Raw genomic sequence first — 11,969 nt, forward strand, 5'->3', positions numbered from 1 at the left:
ACAATGGGAATTCTAGACCACATACAAACTTTGGATGATAGAAAAGTTTATACTATAGAGAAGATAGAGGCTTGCACACCAGGGGAGGGACTGTACTTGCTTTCAAGCAGAGAATTCAGTTTCAAGAGAAAAGTAACACATATGTGGCAAAGTAAAGACTTGTCATCAGATCTCAACACCTAGACTCCCCAACCATCTCCTGTTAAAAGTGAAGAAACAGAGACACTGAGAGGCAAGTTATTTTGTTCAATTCTGATTCATTGGGTCAACGGAAAAGATTCCTAAGAATACTCTTTCTCCAGCTCATGGGATTTTTTTTTTACCTGGCACCTTGCACTGAGGTCTAGCAGGGCCTGCTCTATAGCACTTAATGACTATTGTCTTATTGACAGTGATCATTCTTTTCAATGACTCACAATTCTCTCAGTCAAATGGCTGGTTTGAAAAACTTATAAATGGGTTCCACTGTCTGATAAAAAAATCCGTGGGTGTGGTTTAATTGTTTTAATTTTTCCTAGATTCACCCAGTATTTATTCTTTAAGATGGTCTTACCTCGTCTCATAAAAAGTACACTTTCAGGTCTTTATGTGTCTTTCAGTGAATAACTTCTATAACAAAAGATATATCATGGTTTCTGTAATGATGAAGGTATTAGGGATGTGGTGACATTATTTAATTGGAAAGATGTTTCACTTCTTCACCCCTCTACTCCCAAAAGGAAAAGATTCTGAAATTTGAAGATATTAATTTCCTGTTTCTTACTGAGTTCTGCCTTGCCATTAGCATTCAGCATCCAGCATATTATCATTCACCTGAAGAATTTAGAGAGGAAATATCTGTACAATATAGAGAGAGCTTGAAGCAGTGACTGAAGCAGTAAATCAGAAGACCTCTAATGTGTTGTTCTGATCACTCATTAGTATTCTGCAGAAATTATACAGTGCTGGGATGCTCAGCTGGAGAAGCCTTCCGCGGGTTCATCTGAAATGAAGGCTGGATACAAGGCCTGTTTCCTGTTTGCTGGGCTTCTGGATTCCTTGTCCCATCCGTATAATGAAACCCCTCTCGATACCATAGAACTCCATCCAACTCCAGACGTGGCTAAGATAGGCATGTATAAATAACTGATTTAGGAGAAGTTACGCATTGGAGATGTGTGATCAGTGGCTTAGTGCCAATATATCCCTTGAGCATTCGAAAGATTTGAATCACTGGAGTAGCAGTTGAGTGTGTGGAGGGTCTGGCCAAATCTACGGGGCCCCAAGTTCAAGGCAACATTTGAAGCAAAGAAGCACAAATCACTGGAGAGAAAAGAACAGAGCGATGAAGTAGTAACAGCAAGAGACCATAGAATGTAAATGCTTACTCTGAGAAATAAGGCTCCCTGTGGTCTTCTGGGCTCTGACACTGGCTTCTCCAAGTCCCAACCCACTATGATTAGCCATGGATTTCCTGAAATCCAGTGCTGTATGCCCACAACTCTAAACACCCATCCTCTTCAAGCTTAGTAGATGAAGAAAAGACATCTCCTTTGGCTGTGTGTATAAATACATGTACATGCTTTGCTCCCCTTGTTATCTAGCGATAGATACACGAAGGATTGTTGGAAACTCTTGGTTTAATTTTCCTGCATATGTTTTGCGACTAGAGAAGAATCTTCAACTTACTGCTCATATCTCTTAAGCCAAGGGGGAAATAAAAGGAGTTTAATTTTTTATAGCGTGAAGGAAACATCATTTTCAGACAATGCAAACACTTTATTCCCGGGATTTATTAAAACATTACAGTAGGCATGGCTCAGCAATGGCTTCGAACCATTTGGAAGCACTTTATCATAACTCCAGTTTTCCAACTAAAGGCAAAATTAAGTATTTTTAGACACTAAAAATGGCAAAAATATTGATGCAAATTAAAAGGCTAGAAAACAGAAGTAAAGAATAATAAAATGAAGATAAAGGTTAAGCCTTCAAGAATGCAAATGACTCTATGTTACAAATCATAAAGATGACCCCAAAGCACAAAGAGTACAATCGCTGGAGTGATATATGCTACCCTAAAAACATTGCTTGTAAGAATTGCTATTATTATAACTATTCCTATTGTTATTTGCATATAAGTAAAAAACAAAGTACAAATACTAAACAACTAACCCAAGGTCACATAGCCAGGAAGCTGGGGAATAGAAGCTATTCAGAAAATTGATTCAAAGGTTTTGATCTTGTGGGTCTATGTGGGGCATGCTATCAGCACACTGATAAATCCTGCCTTCTGTCTCTTTAACCTTGTGATCTGTGCAAAAGCAATGGAAACGTTACTTGACATTTTGATCTTTTCAAACATAGAGACAGGCAGTATGAGCTTCAATCACCATGCTTGGCAGCAGCAGGGAGTCTCACATCTCAGTCAGGTACTCATCCTGAGGGAGGAGAGCAGTAATGCACAGGGACTGAGTTGCTAAGCTGGGACACGCAGTAAGTACCGTGCTTCCCATGCGCTTTCAGCTCCAGATATTTGACCTCACTGAAGACATGCTGAAATGTGACCAAATGATAAAGCTGAGGAGCTTCTGTGTTCTCAGAGTCTCCCTGATTCTAAAGCACAGAAAGACAAGAGCATTCGGCGCAGACCACTGGCTCTTCATCAGTGGCCTCAGCAGAAGTAGAATCATAGCAACTTTCCAATCTTCTCTGTATTACGGTGACTCTCACCTTTGGCAAACTGATGGGGAAATGAAGAAACAGATTTCTACATGGAAGCAATGCATCTGAACTTCTCAAACCGAAAGCCTCTAGCTCATCAGGAATGGGCAAACACAAGAAAGCTGCTTTTTCAGAGCTAAGGCAGACTTTCCTTTTCTGAGACAACAGTGTTGCTTGGTTATCTTGCCAACAAACACTCCCAAATGCTCACTTATTAAATATTGTAGTATTAATATAGAAGCCAGAGGTCTCTCCTATGAAATTCAGGTTTTCTACAGGACTTCAGGCCTTCCTTCCAAAAGACAAACTCTGTCATATATCTCTATCAGTATCTATCTGCATGTATCTGATCTATACCTGTATCTATTTGGAAATGCAGTGCTTACTCTAGAACCGAGGGCAAGAACTCTACCCACTAACTGACATCTTCCGCCTCCGGAACATTTTGAAAAGGGATAATGGTGATATGATGGAAAAGACTGAACTACCGCCTCTCTGGAGGGGATAAATACTAACTTTTACCAAGATGACCTTTGCCAAATCATTTTATAAATAGCCCCTCCACTCTCCATTTCAATGTGACACTTTTGAGCAAGGGTTTGAGGGACGTTAAATGGCAAGCCGCTAGTCATCCCTCTACAACACAGGAACAACACAGGCACAGGGAGTTTTCAAGAGCATATGTAGAAGGAAATACATAAAATGATTAGAAAACATGGTTTTGAATATCTTTACTGATATAATTTATTTAATGTGAATTAATTTCTTTAAGGAAAAAAACGGAGTTTACTTGGCAGCCTACCATGGCAGTGAAGTCAAGGCAGCTAGAGTGTGAAGCAGCCAGTCACATGGCATCCACAGTCAGAAGGAGGAGATCAATAATGTCTAAATGGTGCTCACTCTCTTCTTCTCCATGTTACTCATTCAAACTGTTCTTTGACAATCTGATAAATGTGCATGCATTCTGGTTATTCCCTCCTTCCCCATTTCCCTTGCTCTCCTTCTCAACCTTGTCATCTCTCTCTGTCTTACAGGTCCATTCTCTACATTTGTGACTTTGCTTTTGTTCTGTGATCCAATGTGGTGAACCAGAAGTGTCTGTGTAATCCTGTGTCTCGAACCATCTGCTGGAATCTGGTGGACTCAGCCTTGGATTCACAACTGAAGACAATGAATTTCCTCCACTAAAACCCATAAGTAGCCAGTAGGTTACTTCTATCTTTATTTGGTTCAAGAGTTAGATCGTCAAAACCTGCCTGGTTAAGGAAACCCCAAATCAAGAAAAGCAACATGTGTGGTCCAGCCTGCCCTCAGTTGTTTTTTTAATTCCCTAAAAGACCAGAATATCACTTTAAGACAGTCAGTTTAAGATTAATCCAGATTATATAATGAGCTTCGGTGCCAAAACTTAATTTGAATCTCTGTAACTGGAGCTAATAAAGTTCTAGTTCCTTTTGAATATATTATTTTATAATAGTGATTTCAAAACATCCTTATTAAGGAAGTTTCTTAAACTTGGTAACTATGTTACTCCACTTGAATAGAGTAGCAGAATAAGACATACAGCCCTTACAAAACATTATGTAAACTTTATATAAAATATATTTATATAGTATTGCTTTTGTATCTGGGTGTCATATAACCCAACCTGGCTGTGAATGTAGCTAAGGATAACCCTGAACTCCGGATCCTCCTGCCTCCACCTCTCAAGTGTTAGGATTATAGGCACATGCCATCTTTCATGATGATAAACTCTGTTATATATACTTATGACTAACTTTCTTAAAGCTGGAGGCTTTCGCAATACTGTGGACAAAGTGGGGGGAGCTTTCATTTCTCAAGAAAATTTATTTTCTATTCAACAACATTCAAATGAACATCAGCTTTGTGTTGGGTAGAGGTTCCAGAGATAACTGATGAGCAGAACTGGTCCCAGTGTTTGCTTTCATGGAGTTTAGAGAGCAGTGAAAGAGACAGATTAGATAAAGATATTCATCAAATCCACGTAGAACTGCCGTGGAACAACTATGCCATATTCTTGGCTGCAGCAACAAAATGCCTTCGTCTTAGGACTCTTCTAATGAATATTAGATTTGGCAAAAGCTATGAGCAATAGTTGGATTAGTTATACTATCAACTAATTACTCCAGATTTTATTCACACGGTCAATCTCATCTATTCTTTCTTTAACTTTTATCTTTTTAATGCATTAAATTTGTTCTTTGACCATGTTATGAACGTATACGTATACAGTACATTCTGTTAACTGTTGCTAACCTTTTCTAAATCCCGCTAACCCTTGTCACCTCACCCCCATTTCTAAGGTCCCATTCTCATATTCATGCCTGCATCTACCCAGACTGATATCTGTGGTTACAAGTGTGGAACTATATACATTAAAGCAAGGTGGGTTCACCACTGGGTGCACGGAAGGCAATGATTGTTTCCAACCCAGAATCTATCAGTAGCCAATAGGGTGGATGTGTTTTCAGAACCCTTCCCACACCCCTGGCTGGCTCTTGAAAGCTCCAGTGATGTTCAGGCCCAGGGCAGGGCAGCACAGCTGCTCTGAGAGCATATTTGCCATGGCTGTGTCATGCCCTGTAGATAGCATTCTCCAGCCCTTCTCTCTATCTTTGGCTCTTGTATTTCTTTTCCTTCCTCTGTTGTGATTGGTCCTCAGTCTTACAGGAAGGAGTGTCAACAAACTATTTAGGGCTGAGCACTCAAACATCACTTATTCTAAGCACCATGAGCAATGAAGAGTTTCTGTGTTCACTGCTGTTGCCTGCAAAGAGAAACTTCTCTAATTAGTGAAGAGAGCAGCATTTGTCTATGCTGTAAACATCAGTATAGAGAGTACAGCTTGATGCCACTTCTTAAGGAATCCCTTTAAAAGTCATTGTTTTTCAAATTCTTTAGAATTTTTAGGATCTCCTGATTTTAATCCCAAGAGACAAAACTGCTAAATTTATAAATTGTACCAATGTATGCTTCCTTAGTAACTTACAAACTTGGAATTAATACATATGTGTGGGCTATTTAATAGGTTTGGTGATTTCTTTTCATTGTGCTGTCACAATTGCAATTTAAGTGATTTTAAATTGAATCCACCCCTCTTTCTACTTGGTGGTCCAAGATAGCCCATGATTGGGTCAGTTTTATTGTCTCAAACAAACAAACAAACAAACAAACAATCCAATGAAACAAACTAACAAACAAAGGAAAAACATGGATGTGGGAGAGAAAGCTCAGAAGTAAGGGAGAACCTAATAGCACAAAATCTCCAAGCCCGTAACTCCTGACAGCCTTCATCATTCATGATAACTCTACTTAACCTACGCAGAACCAGCTAGAAAGGATGCTATAAATGGTAAAGAGAAAGGCAAAGATTTGTGAACATATTTGGTGGTTTCATTCAGCAACTTTTCCTTTTGGCTAAATGGCTTCTAGATAATTGGCTCTAATCTAAATGGCCTTGATTAACCTATCGTAGTATGTCAATATAATCTATTCTTGAGTCATCAAATAAAAATATCCTAGCAGCTTGAAGCCGAATGTGAAAAGGCGTGTGAGTGGAAAGGAATAGATATGGCAAGAGGAAGCAGGGCAGTGGTAATGTCTAGCTGGCGGGGAAGAGTGTGTTGAGATAAAGCCAAGAGGACACTGAGTCCAATAAGATAAGCTCTTCGGGCTAGTTTAGAGTTCTCATTCTTTGGACTAGAGCATTGGGAATCTCTGGTACTGTTTTTAAATGTCATAGTGTTATAGGATTTGGAACTTGCCTGACTATTCTGACTATGTTTCAGAGAATGGTCTGGGAATCCGATGGAATATAGTGAGGATGACCCTGCAGGAGCTATGGCAGCTGTTCCCTGAACCACAGTAATGAGAGATGGAGAGGAATGGATGATTACAGTGGACATTGGTCTCAGTCATTCAAGAGTGATTTTTGCCTCACATTGCTCATTTGGCAATATATGAACACATTTCCTGTTGCCCCAACTGGAAAGAAGGAAATGTTCTGGGGTCTAATGAGTAGAGCCCAGGGATGATGCCAGGATGTTCTACAATGTGGAGGACAGTCTCCTATTACAAAGAATTCCATGAACCAAATGGCAATAACACCAAGGCCAAGAAGCCATTGAATAGATGCATACTTAGGGAGCAATATAGACTGAATGTAAAAAATTAACTTTTAGTATAATTTTACATTTATCAAAATAAAACACAACAATAAGAAAAACATAGCATGGGCTGGAGAGATGGCTCAGTGGTTAAGAGCACTGACTGCTCTTCCAGAGGTCCTGAGTTCAATCCCCAACAAACACATGGTGGTTCACAACCATCCATAATGGGATCTGATGCCCTCTTCTGGTGTGTCTGAAGACAGCGACAGTGTATTACTATAAAACAATAAAATAATCAAACAAATCGTTTTTTAAAAAGAAAGAAAAACATTGTGTGTATCAGTATCTATTTTAGGACAAGGAAATTTAAATGACCAGCTGCAGTCATTAAATACACAGGATCATGAACCTGTGTTAGAAAGGATGTTAGCTGCAGCCACTTCCCCAACTTTACAAAAATCCACAAATAAATCTAGCATTGTCTGCAAAAGTGATGTGTAGTCACTGGAGTCAGCAAGGTCTAAATATAGTTTTTACTCTTAGCATATGAAAATAGCATCAAGACGCACAAGAAAGCTAAACCTTCACACTCCAGGTTTCTATCTATACTGATAATAGCTGTTCCCCAAGATCCCTGCTGCCCGTGTGATGACAGTCCATTGAAAATGTGTCTTCTGTGAAGTTCTCCTCCCAAGGAGGAAAAGGAATTAAAGGGATGGTCCTAGATAAAATAACTGGCAACAGAAATGTCAGTGTAGGCATCACAGAAGAAACAGAAATTTACTAGAGAAAGCAATGAAGTTCTGAAAGAAATTTTATAAGGCTTCTTTATTGTACTATAAAAGCTAAAATGATCTCTCCCTTTCTGAGTTCTAGTGTCATAATGGTAAATTAGAAAAGCAAATAAGCATTTTTATTTGAAAAGAAGATCGGCTAATTGCTTATCATGTGAGGAAAGAGGAAGTGGGGGAGGGGCAGAACCAAGGGTGGGATTGAAAACAGGGCGGTTCAGACTATGCCCTGAGACCTTCCTCTGTCTTCAAATATGTCTGTTCCAACAGACTGATCAGAACACATTCATTTTTCTCTCTGTTTTATAGGATATTTTCAAGTATAGTTGGAGATTTCAAAGCACTGCTCTATTTTCTGCACTGTTAGGAAGACATTTCTTTTTCTAGAGTGCTAGGCAAACCTCCAGCTGTTGCCTTCTGCAATCATCTAAGCACACACGCACCAATAGTGGAATGGACTAGGATGAGTTGAGTCACGGAATGTGGGCATGGTCACTAGATTCTCCTTCATTCTAACAAGGAACTACAATCCCAAAGGAAACAACAACGTCAAAAGCAGAAAACTGGCACAGGCATGGTCAGCACACACAGCACTGGCTCTTTCTTAAGTAGAAACGTGATTTCCTTAGGGCAAAACTATTTTCCTATGTTAGATATATCAGATTCTGTCTCCTCATGTTGATCCTACCTCCTTATCCCTCCTATACATGCTTATATGTATTTCATATGTGTGTGTGTATGTGTGTATACATATATCATCCATATACTTAATATCTATATATTTATGAATGCCTCTCCAGTCACTCAATACACTCCTTAAAGAATTAAATAGTTTTAAAAGTCTAGCTACCTTTGAAGCAAGCTATGTATGGACATGTAACAAAACTCAAGCCATAAAGAATGTCCCGGGTTGTTGTTATTTTATAAAACAAACAACTTTTAACAGTATCATACATATATACAATGTATTGTGATTGTATTCACCAGCTCCCCCCAAGCCCAGTTAATCACTTCTTCTACCTCTGACCAGTTTTCTTCATGGTTAAGGAACACAGTGTCTTTCTTTCTACCTCCTACACAAAATGAAGTACCAATGAAACCTGTAAGACACTGAGTACAATCCTAGTGCAATGTCACAGAGAAGAGCACCCAAGAAGGTGAGGAAGAGAACCTCTGCACGGGGAAGAATTTCAGGGAGCACTCAGGTCATCGTGGACTCACTGTGAACAGACCAGGAAAAGGGAGACGAGGCTGGTTGGACACTTCTGCACTTTCTACGTTTAAGCCATCAGGTGTGCTATGAGAGAGGAAATGGCCATGCCTGTGTGACCTAATTAAGTCAGACTGCCCCTAGATGGCTTTCATTATTGTCATGTTGGCTGACCTGACAATTACCTTGTGATAATACAGCTAAGGAGGCACTTACTTAAAGGATGTGACCTTTTAGAAGAGTACTTTAGAGCTAAAAAAAAAATGTTTCATGATACTTTTTACCAAGAAAATGCAAGACTAACAGTATAAATTCTCACATGCATTATCTCACATGCAAAAGAGACCATATTAAGAGCATGGGAAGTAATAAAAGAGAATTAATTATTTATTTACTTATTATTTTGAGATAAGGTCTCAACAGGTTAGCCAGGCTAGTCTTGTGCTCCTGGGTTCAAACGATCCTCTTGCCTTAGCCTCCCAAGTTGCTGGGACTACAGGCTCAAAGTGCTCAGACCAGCAAGAATTCAAAACATATAATAACCCAAGATTCAAAGGTGGTTAGACTTCATTCCACTAGTTCACACAGTTAGCACAGTCTAGCATAATACTGGTTATAATATTGCGATAATTTTAACTGTATGTAGACACAGACATTATGTAACTAGAAAATTTTTCTATAGTCCAAATGACTGGTTGTTGAAATTTATTCATTTTGTGGCACTGCGGATACAACTCAGGTCCTCATACATGCTAGGCAAACTCTTTACCACTGAGCTACACCTCCAGCCTGTAAGTAACTAGTTTCAAATATTTGATTCAAACTAGGTTCACTGAAGAGTATTCAAAACTGACATTCATATTTTCCCCAAGTTTCTTTGAAAAATGCATTAATTGAGGTCAGCAACAGAACGTTAGTATTTTCCACTTATTTTAATTTTTCACAGGAAAAAATGCATAAACTATGTCTCGTGTCACACTAAATAGACCAATAAAAATGGCAAGCCTCAGTAGAATCCTTTAAGTGCTTTATTTTATTTTATTTTATTTTATTTCATTTTACTAGACTATACTATCAACTAATCTATGCAGGAACCTTGTGTTCTGGATTTATCTTATTGCTCTTTCTAGTCTTAAGGGAAAAAAGTGTTGGCTTCCTTTCTAATGGGTATGTAAATGTTAGAAATAAATGACAGAAATAATAGTGATTGTGGTTAGAAGACTTAATTAGAATACTTTGGTATAAAATTATTTGATGACTACAATCACTCTAATTTAAATACTCTTTGATCAGGACAGAATGTAGCTCTTGCTTCCACACAGTACCTTTTAATTCCATACCTTTGATCACAATGGCTTTCAGGACAAAAGGTTGACACGACTTAATTGATATCATCTACACTATTACAAAAATGTAATGTGAAACTTAAAAATCTGGAGATGTGATGTCAATCTAGTGTTTGAAGACAGAAAACATCAAAGTTCCATTGACAAAAGCAGTGTATGCTGGCCCAGACTTTATGGGAGAAAGTTTGGCAAAGTTAACAGTATTTTAATGGGCATTCTCTAAGTCATTCTCTAGTCACAGAATTTATAGAGATTTATCTGAAACAGGCACATAATGATTCGCTTACCATTTTCTAACATAAATGATAAGAATATATACAGCATAATTTATATCAGTATAAAGCTAAACACCCAGTGTGACATAAATGCCAAAATAATGAAAATGTATTAGATTAAACATGACATATTCACAAAACAGGACACTTTGTAGTCATTAACAATGACTTTGTCAGAAGCTGGTGAGATGGCTCTGCCACTAAGAGTTCTTATTGCTTATTCACAGGGAATGGACTTTGAATTCCAGCATCCAAATGGCTCACAAATACCTGTTACTGTTACTTTAGATTCCAGGGATCCCTTATTGGCTTCTAGCTTACACAGGTACTTGAGACATATGTTCATCCACACCAAATAAATAAATAAATAAATAAATAAATAAATAAATAAATAAATAAATAAAAATCAATCCTGCTGATTAGGAATATCTATGAGATAATATTTATCCAGACAAGCCAATAATATTGAAGTCCTATCCTTAAACAATCATTATTTTTTTATGTGTGATGTTATCAAAGGTCATGTATGTATATGTGACAAGGTCACACAAGGAGTGCTAAGTCTCAACACCCTCTACATACATCTTCAGAAAGTGTTTTCCATACCCAGGAGTCTGTCTTTATATCCTGGGGTTTCCCTACCTGCCTTGTTCCCTTTAGTGACTCCTTCCTCCTTCTGTGGGTCCAGAGCACACTCAGACATTTCTTTTCTGCTCTACTTCCTCGCCCCTAGCCCTCTGCTTACATGTGTGGCATTAGCATGATTGTCAGGGCCTATGTATCATTCCAAAGGTTTCTTCCCATTTTCTACTGTTGTTGGTATAAATATGAAGTAAACAGCCTTTTATGTGTAAATCGGGTCTTTCTGAGCACCAACCCCTATCGATGGTATTTTTTTGTGTGCTTTCTTTTCTGAAGCCTTCTGCCTCCCTCCAGGATTGTTTTTCTCTGATAAACCTATTTACTGGCACGCAGACAGAAGATGGCGCACGTCTATAGAATCTCCCTGTCAGTGACATCTTGGCTGTCGTGGCTCAGAGTTTTCATTTTTCCTAAATCCAAAAGGGAAATTACTCCTAGACTAGGAAGGCTTTTCTGTCCTTTCATCTCTTACTTTAAAAAAATTATTTTTATGCCTTAGGAGGTAGATTTATACCCTTGATAGCTGAGGCTAACCCTGAGATGAGATCTAGGGTATGGGGGACAGGGACCTTGACCACAGGGAGGGGCCAGCAAGTAGAGAAGGGGCTGGTTATGCACCATCCCGTTTTTGTCTCTCTCTGTTTCATTTTATGAATGTCTCTTAGTGACTAATAGACAAATACTTTATAAAATTAATTGTGAAACAAAATAGTTATCAAAGAATAGGAATTACTTCATCCCATTTTGATTTTTAAAAAATCCTGCATCTCCCAAAGCCAAACACAGAATTCAGATGTGATATATATACATATATATATATATATATATATATATATATATATATATATATATATATATATATATATATATATATA

General features: G+C 38.3%; 1 protein-coding gene across 6 annotated transcripts in view; it reads right to left on the reverse strand.

The window, feature by feature from the left end:
- The window catches only part of Znf385b (zinc finger protein 385B), a 385,123-nt gene that overhangs the window by 213,461 nt on the left and 159,693 nt on the right, over window positions 1-11,969 (reverse strand). The window lies entirely within an intron of this gene.

This window comes from Mus caroli, chromosome 2 (genome assembly GCF_900094665.2).
Source record: "Mus caroli chromosome 2, CAROLI_EIJ_v1.1, whole genome shotgun sequence".
Taxonomy (NCBI): domain Eukaryota; kingdom Metazoa; phylum Chordata; class Mammalia; order Rodentia; family Muridae; genus Mus; species Mus caroli.